Raw genomic sequence first — 9,102 nt, 5'->3', positions numbered from 1 at the left:
AGTTCGGGTTCCTCATTTGCTTTTATTACTCTGTATGTGCGATTTTGGGTAGACTGTTATATTACTTCGACGGGTATATATGACAGTACGATATCTGCTTTTGGTAATTTTTGGTGTTGGTTGAAATAACTCTGGCTTGTGATTTGCACGCACTATACTGTAATCGAAAACTCACACCAAAATGTAATTTTCATTGCATCTTTAACTTAGGTATGAGTCTTTGTTTTACCCCAAACTTCCTTTGACATTTTACTGCATCATACTTAGATGAGCAAGAAAGACAGGTTTGTATATGTTGTTTACAAGTACATTCTCATATTGACTTGTCTATACAATTTGATAACGATGTAAGAACAAAGAGTGCATTTATATAATATGGGGTGTCTTTTAACAGCCATAAATACAAATAATCTAATTTCTTCGCTGATAACCTGACTTTGTGTCTGCATTGTTCTTGTAATAGTAAAAACTGTCACATTCTGAAAACGACAACATTACATGTTAATCGGGTACTGCAAACTGAGGCGATCGACTATAAATTATGATGCGGATAGAATAGGAAAGGAAAATATACTTTTTTGCTTAATCTAACGCTATATTTTATAATAATGCCAAGATCATAAGTAATTGATATATGACTAAAGAATTTATTGATTTTACTCCACTTCAAAAGGTTAATGATACAGCATCTGTTATGTGTGGTCAATTTCATGTTTTAAATGACATAACAAAGGTAGAAGACTTGTTCGCAGGTTTGGTATAGAAAACAACAGAAATCAATCTATTGCAAGTTTAACAAATCAATGATACTTCAGCTTTCTTAAACAAATAAAATACACGGCAATAGTAAACACTCATTTTGGTTTTTGAAATACAATACAAAGAAAAGTCATTGGGGATCGTACTTTGGCAGCACTTCACATTAAATGCTTCCCTGTACTTTAGCTTTAGATCATTCCGTGTTTCCTTGCCGATTGAAAAGTATTATGGGACCTATTAATGTTGTTGAAAGACCTTTCTTGTAAAGAGATCAAACGAATGTTGCATTTTCAAGGTAAAAGTTTTGTTCTATTTTATTTAACAAATGCAGTTTATATCCTTTGTGCTTTGAAACTTTCGACTGTTAATAATTAACTGAGTCAGAACACGTAATGAATCTGAGAAATGATTACCTTTAGGGTATGAATGTCTCGTCACGTGAATCCGTGGTTTCATGAGAATGGTTCCATTCAAATGCATGGAGATTCGTCATTAACATAGCATTGAGTTCAATATTCAAAAGCAAAATATCTTTTCGTGTAAAAATACTGTTAAAAATGACAAATATCTAGTTTTACAGGATAAAAATGTAAAAGAACGAATAAAATAGAAGATATCTAAAAAAGTTATATTCGTCAACTTTGGAACGCCTCATCTAAAACGTCTTGACATCTCAGACCTGTTGCATTGTCAATTATAGTTTAGGACATTAGAGAAGGCCTAGGGGCCTCTTGTATTTTCCATAAAAAGAATATTTAACCTTAAATATTATGTCTAAAGAACTGAGTCATCATTTCAAAACAACACAAAAACTTCTGTTCCTGTTCAAGGTTTGTGGTTTTGAAAATAAAGTATTATATTCCTGCCTTTAAATTTATTTCATACCATCCTGAAATGTTGATTTGTTGTATTATGGCACTGCCTTTGAATTTATTTCATTGAAGTTCATACCATCTTGAAATGTTAATTTGTTGTATTATTACAGATTTCATGCTTTTGTTGAGGTATTTGTGTGTTTGTAATTTTATTTATATTTTGTTTATTGCTTTTATTTTGTTTTTGTTCGCTACTGTTTTCTTTTTTTTATCTAATTTATTTGCTTTGTTTTTTTGTTTGTGTTTGGGGACCACACCATGTCGCTATGTCTTTCAATGTCCTTTCGTGAAACTCGAAATAAGTTTTTAAGTGTATTATTCTTAAAACATTTCATTGTAAAGCAACTACGTATGTGTCAACACAAATTTATCTACTATTGTGTGACAGGTCGAGATATCACATATTATATTGAATGCATGTTACCGGTTTTTCCTTTTTTATTTCCTTGTAATTCAACGTTCATTAATCTCTTCATGAATGATTTTGCCTGAGTGTGAATGCCCCTAAAGTTTGATACGTATCGCGGATATGCATTAGTGTTTGTAGATTATTACCAGATTACACTCACTTGCAATATGGCTAATGCAACTGGTGGAGAAGGACATATTCGGTTTGATAGGTTGTGTATGTGAATCGCCCTTATACGCTTCGGTATATCATTTGTCGATAGATCCAATAATCCTGTGCCGTATATGGCCGAAACGAAGCCGTTTGACTGGTTCCCTCTTCATTATGATTAAGTAACAGTGAAACAGAGTAGGAGAAGATACAGGATGCGTCAGTTTTTGATATAAAGGTAATTATTTTACAGATAATTGTGATTTATCGAATTTTCCTAGTGTAATAAATCTCGTTATTTCACGAGAAATTTAAGGGTGGGAAACGAACGTCAACAAAATTGTTTGTACACACATTTTCTGACGAAACATGGCGAAAAGTGGGGCACATTCTTTCGTTATTCTCCCATTTAAAAATGACTTCAAACTAATATTACTGCCATTACTTTCGATAGAACAAAGATGTATAACAGGTTATAATATTTTCTGTCAAAACGTTTTTCCTCTGAAACCACTGGGACAACTAGAACCAAAATTAATGAATCTCGTTAAAAAGAGTGTAAAAAAATCAAAAAAAAAAAAAATCCTCATTTCTTTATTAGCTATCGAATAAAAATGTGGACGTCTGAACAATTATTGATTCTGATTGGTCCAACTTTCAAAATTTTGCTTCTCTTAACTAATGATTTTAATGGTTGAAATACATTTTGATTGCTATTTACATATTTTAAAATTGGGAAAATACATGCGCATACGTTTAAAATTATACAGGAATCTACGTTAAACTTTTCATAAATTTGAAAATTAAAAAAAAAATCCTGGACAAAGAAATCAATTGAAGTATATACCTCCAAGTAGAATCATATAGGTAAGAGTATTACAAAGATGTCTATGCCTTGGAATAGCCCAGGCTACTATCGATCTACCACATATCATAAAAATATATTATCATACACTTAAGCCCTAAGAATATGAGAAAGTCTAAAATGCCTCAATTTTTTTGGTGGGTGAGTTGATATAGAATCTTTCTATCAAACGTCCAAGCTTTTGTTCAGCTTTTTTGTTAACCATATGCATTAGAGGCTAAGATTATCTGGACGGTTTTCATCGATTATGCATACACTATGTTTCGTATCATTTCCATTTGTTGGGTTGCTTTATTAATGTTTTTAGGGATAAAACTCATTGTTAAGGTTTATTTATCATTTTGGTAAAAACAAAATTGTAGGTCATGGGATTGTTTAACAAAACCTCTCGACCCACTCGATTTATTAAGGACTATTTTTTTTAAATCATCAAATTTCTAAAACCCGGTTTTAATCAGAAAGTTAATGGGCACTCGGTAAAAGTGATTAAGAAAGACATTTTTGAGCACACTTATTATAATAAATGTGTGTTTCTCAAACCCGAATTCAAATATCCAAATAGTCTGAAGTGAATTGTCCCTAAAATTATAGACGATGGATTTTTTTATTATATGTTTTAGATGTGTCATCAGTACTGTATTGTCAACTAATTTTACAAGCCTTTCGTTGTTGCAATTGTATGGTTTCAGTTTGTTTTAAAATTATCTGAAACAGAATCAAAGGTAATGATATTAAGCGCACTACAAAACCTTTTGCAACCAATATTTGCTACAAAGTAAGGACCATTGCAATTGTACAACTTTCCTGTTATTGCCTACTTGTTTTTGTTTTCATATATTAGTGGGACTTTACTTTTAAATATATATTTTGACTATTGCATAGAGTTAATCAGTGTGCAAATTGTATTGCTCTTTATAAAAATTATTCAATATTCAACAAGTCTTAAAGTATATAATTCTACCTATACAGACAATTTGCATGATTTGATAATCAATTGTTCCTTAAATTGGAATTAATAAACTAAAAAACAAATATAAATGAAAGGTTTCAGGTAATTGTTTGAGGCTGATACAAAATACAATACAATGACGCAATTAACAAAACAAACAATAAAAAAAAAAAAAAAAACAAAAAAAAAAAAACAATGAAACAAGAAAAAATCGAATGTAATTTTCCTAATATAAAGTACAATAGTTTAATAATACACGAAGAATAAACAGAACCCTTGGAAGTAGCTCTTTGTAGGAGGTTATTTCTATACTAAAGTAACAGGACCTAGACACTCAAATGGTGTCATCTATAAAAGGTTATTTTGACGGTATGTGATTTTAATTTGCTTTAAATACAGAACAGTTTTGGTAAATATGCACATTTTCATTTCAAAGGAAGTGTGCGATTTTTTTTGTCTTCCTTTGATTTTGATCTATGTAATTACCACTTAAATTGATAACTGCTTTCTGACTTTTAATTGGCTATATGCATTTGTTATTATCAAATTTCTCAATTACAAATGAAGAGTATTTGCTAGTCTTTACATTTGAACTTATAACGCAGGCTTAAAATGAAGCTTCTAGAAAGTATCGTATATTCCCGTTGATCGAGGCATCAGTATAACAACATGGCGGTACATCATTAATAAAATCATAACTTTCGAAAAAATAGCCCACTACATCATAAGTGATTAAAGCATGAACTCATATTATTTTAGAAAGGACGTATTTTATTCAAAAGTATGACTATGGTTTATAGGCGTAGCTGGGATGTACCCATACAGCATACTGACCATAATACGCTTTATCTGGGTCACACTGAAAAAAAAAGGAAAGTTATTGACTTAAATATATTCTAAATGACATATTTTATAGTTACTAATTGGTAGATACTAAAACAAATGAACACAAAAAGAAAACTACCAGTCACCAAGTTTACTTCATTAATTTGACTAAAGTAAAGAAATACAAATTTTAAAAGTATAATTATTACTGCAGATAAACTGTTAATGAATTTCTTTTTATTTGTATTACATAGAATAATTAACCTGCATTCCAAAATAATTGAATCCTTTACATGTGGTTCTACGTTTTGCAATTGAGTTCTTGTGGAAATTAATCTTTTTACCCTACAGTTGTCTATTCCATGAATCAGCATAACAACCAAGATACGTGTCGTCTGCAATAAATTAAACCAATCATGAAAAATGAGCATAGTTTCGATTTAAAATGGTTAACGTTTACTTGCGTTGTCAAAGGAACACTAATTACCAACTTTGCACTTGTCCAGTGGCAGCTGCAGGGAGTGCGTGTAAGAATTACCTATATCCTAGCGCAGCAGTATAGTTCAGGTACGAATGTTAACTATGTTATTTAAGCTAAGATACTGTAGAAAATATTGTAATTCGATAAAGTATGGACATAATTAAAACTCGCCTTCTGAACTTATATGATATATAAGTATATTTTTTTTTCAATGCTGCAAAACAGTATCTAAGAGAAGAAACAAATTCTAATGACAAGATTTAGCAATGGGACACTGCTTTGTATTAAATTATGAATTAAAATAGTGTGATAAATTCAGATAGACACCTAACATCACCATTGACGTATTTATTTTATTTTGTAGAAAGAGGAAAACAATCTTTCCAGATTCTATATTGAGCCCTTAACTTAACATTTCCTGCATTCAAGAAAAAAAAATAGCCAGTATGTTGAACGAAATGAAGAAATAGAAAAAAATAAGAAGTTAGAAGTTCCAAATGTTTTAAATAATTTTTGAATACATTTGATATAACTTTTCATTCTTTTGAAAGAGCATTGTCTAATAATGGAAAAAATTGTTTTTAATACACCTGTCATTAGAGTTTTGAAATTACTGCATTTATCATATTAACGTATTGACTGTAAAACAGTAGTTTAGATATAATGTTTATGTTATTAAAGCGCCTTAAATATATTGATGCACTGGCCAAATGCAGGTCCGTCCGGGTGTCAAAATAATAGACCCGCAGTAGCGCTAAACTTGTCGTAAAAGGCAAATAAAGAGTGTTCAGAACCCTAGCCGGGGCTAGGGCGCTCTGCAAACAGAGCAACTTGTTTGTTTGTCCCAGATGGCGTGTTATATGCTTGGCTTTTCAGGTTATAATACGGAAAACCTGAACGCAAACCATAGTGGTGCACCGTGTACGGAAAGATGCCACGTTCCTTGAACGTTCAAGAACCCTGCTATTGTATTCGATAGGAGAAGGAACCTGTGCGCTCCGCCACAGGAGGCTAAATTGTCCGACCCTACCCATCCCTCCCCTTTTCTTTTGGCAATCAAAATTTGTCTACTCTGTTATCCTTATGCCCCACCCCATTTTTCATTTCATCATTATTTCATGTTTATTTTATCATCTATTTCATGTTCATCGCCTGAATACAGCTGATATATTGCTGCTCGGGCGTTAGACGCCACTAATCAATCAATTAATCATTGATACACCGTGTAAACTGTATATATTTATATACTCACGATCAGCTAATCTTTTCATAGTAGTTAACTCCCTTTTAATAGCATTTATAACCTCTTTTGATTCTTTACAAAGGGAGTCTGTCGCTTTACTCAATTTGGTCAGTTTTCTGTCCAAAACTAAAATAATAAGAAATATTAGATGATAGTGATTGGTATATCATAAATAAAACAACATATCTGAAAATGTACCGAAATGTCGTTAATATAACAATTCAGAACGATATTCATCAAAGTATATAGCGTAAGACTGAACACAGGAAGCAGAGACGATCTGCACATACGTATTATCTATTAGAACTTTCAGATATATCATATACATATACATTAAACATAAATAAGGAAAACAAGACTTCCCATTTAGAATAAGGTACCCCTCCTAAAAAAAGTCTTCAGAGTGATATATGACCAAGGAATAATTAAGGCAGTCTTATACAAATGATCTTTGATGAAACCCTAACAAAACGTCAGATGGGAATGATTTGCAGTGATCGGTTGTTTTTTTATATATATTTAAAAGAGTAATGAAGATAACCACGGTTATAGCAGTAATTAAAAGAATGTAATCCAGGGACAAAGATCAGACATGGAAAACAGACTTACACAACAAAGAACATAAAGTAATTAAAATCATACATACAAAGTAACAAAAGCAAATGAGCAACTCGGACTCCACTAAAAACTGGGAGCATGGACCAGGTGCACCGGTAGGGTAAGCATCATCTGCTTTTCTAGAAACACCCGTCTAGTTGCTCATGACAAAGTCAAGTCCGTGGTAGACGAAAGGAGAAATGAAAACTGTGACACATTGAACAAATCAGTTTTCAAGTTTTTAAAAAGAGAAAACACAATGATAACAGATTCTCGTACATATACTTAAATATCTTACCATTAAAGTTAGTTTCTAAGATTCGTAATTTTGTTTTATTTCGATGATTTTGTTATTACCTTTTATGTATGATAGAATACCGTAAAAGTATTTATTTTTGCTGTCTCTGTTCATCGCGAGTTTATAGCGAAAATAGGTACATCGCGAAAATAAGTACGTATATATTTTATATATATGACAATGTTTGATCCTGACAGATATGCTAATAATCAAATTTAGTTAAAGGAAAATCATGACATATTATCGACATATTGGAGAAAAACAAACTTATCAAACAAGTACAAACAAATATTGTTGGCGACTTTTTTCCTCTAATCCTTTTGAGTTTATATATTTTGTATTGCTGGGTTGGACATACACTGAAATGAACACACACACGCACATTAAAAAAAAACATACAAAGCCAACATTGGAAACAACGTATGAAAATAACCTTTAATCATTATGATACATAACAAAAAATAAAAAGAAAAAAAATGAGACATTTAATATTATACAAAAAATGTAACAATATATTGAATTGCCAACAAATTTATTTATTCAAAAATTTCTTAAAACGTTTGGCGTATGAAAGTACAAATAGAAGTATGCAAGTTATAGAAAATACTAGTCACTGATGTATCATATGTATGTAAAGTGCTACCTTTCAAAGATGCTCTATGTTGTATCCTAGTGCCTTTTCAATCTGACATTATAATAAAAACAAAAGCAAAAACACATAGAAACATTATTATTCCGAAAACATAAAAGATTCGATTGAAAAAACATAAAGATATTTTTTTTGTTGGTTTTATACATACCTTTGCGTGATATGTATCCTCATATTTAAACTCTATAGAAAGATAACATCAGATACCAATTCAGATAAATGATACTCTTGATATTTATAAGTATTTAATTTTTTAGAAAGTTTTTACAATGTTGCAGTTGTTGCGTTTCACCATATCTATTGCTTTTCTTTAGTGGATAGTCGTTTGTTTGAGATACAATAAAAAATAACACAGCTTTAACCTTGCATAATAGACGGGAGCAAAATCCATTGCTCTAAATAAAAAGCCCCTACAAATCAGAAATAGGAAAATAACATTTTGTGCACACAAAATGATAAACATGTTTATTTTTTAGTGCATAATTAAAATGTTTCCTTTATATCATATATTTGCAGTGCTAGTAATATGTTTTTAACACATACCAAAAAGGTTTTTTTTTGTATCCTCGTCAGGGCCTCGGCACTGTGGTGCACCGCGTAAGGGAAGATGCTACGTTCCTGACACGTTAAAGAACACTGCTGTGGTATTCGATAGGAGTAGGAACCTTTGGGTTTCGCAAAAGAAGGCTAAATTGTCCGACCCTACCAATCCCTCCCTTTTATCTCGTGGCAATCAAAATATGTCGACTCTATTGTACTTGTTTTCCATCCTTTTTTTATTTCAAGATGATCATTCCATGTTCATTTTATCATCCCTTTCATGTTCATCGCCTGAATATAGCTATAATATTGCTGCTTGGGCGTTAAACTCCAAAAATCAATCAATCAATCATTTTCCCTTTTTCACAATATTGCGCATTGTACTGATGCAAAAGAGTTTCGACATATTAAAACTAGATCAGACTGTTTAAAATATAATTTATGGTTAAAATATAAGAAAAG

The 9,102-nt window shown here is 31.3% G+C and overlaps 1 long non-coding RNA gene across 1 annotated transcript; it reads right to left on the bottom strand.

Annotated features, from left to right (window-relative positions):
• Positions 1-4,757: 4,757 nt before the first annotated feature.
• LOC148605243 (uncharacterized) lies at positions 4,758-8,201 on the bottom strand. The gene is made up of 3 exons (XR_015916072.1): positions 8,095-8,201; positions 6,566-6,682; positions 4,758-5,227 (listed from the first exon to the last, which is right to left on the bottom strand). It is a non-coding gene; the product is annotated as an uncharacterized LOC148605243 (long non-coding RNA).
• Positions 8,202-9,102: the final 901 nt, after the last annotated feature.

The sequence above is a fragment of the Perna viridis genome, chromosome 10 (genome assembly GCF_037379345.1).
Source record: "Perna viridis isolate PV_CMFRI_1.1 ecotype Kerala chromosome 10, ASM3737934v1, whole genome shotgun sequence".
Classification (NCBI taxonomy): Eukaryota; Metazoa; Mollusca; class Bivalvia; order Mytilida; family Mytilidae; genus Perna; species Perna viridis.
This window is presented reverse-complemented; position numbering and strand designations above follow the sequence as displayed.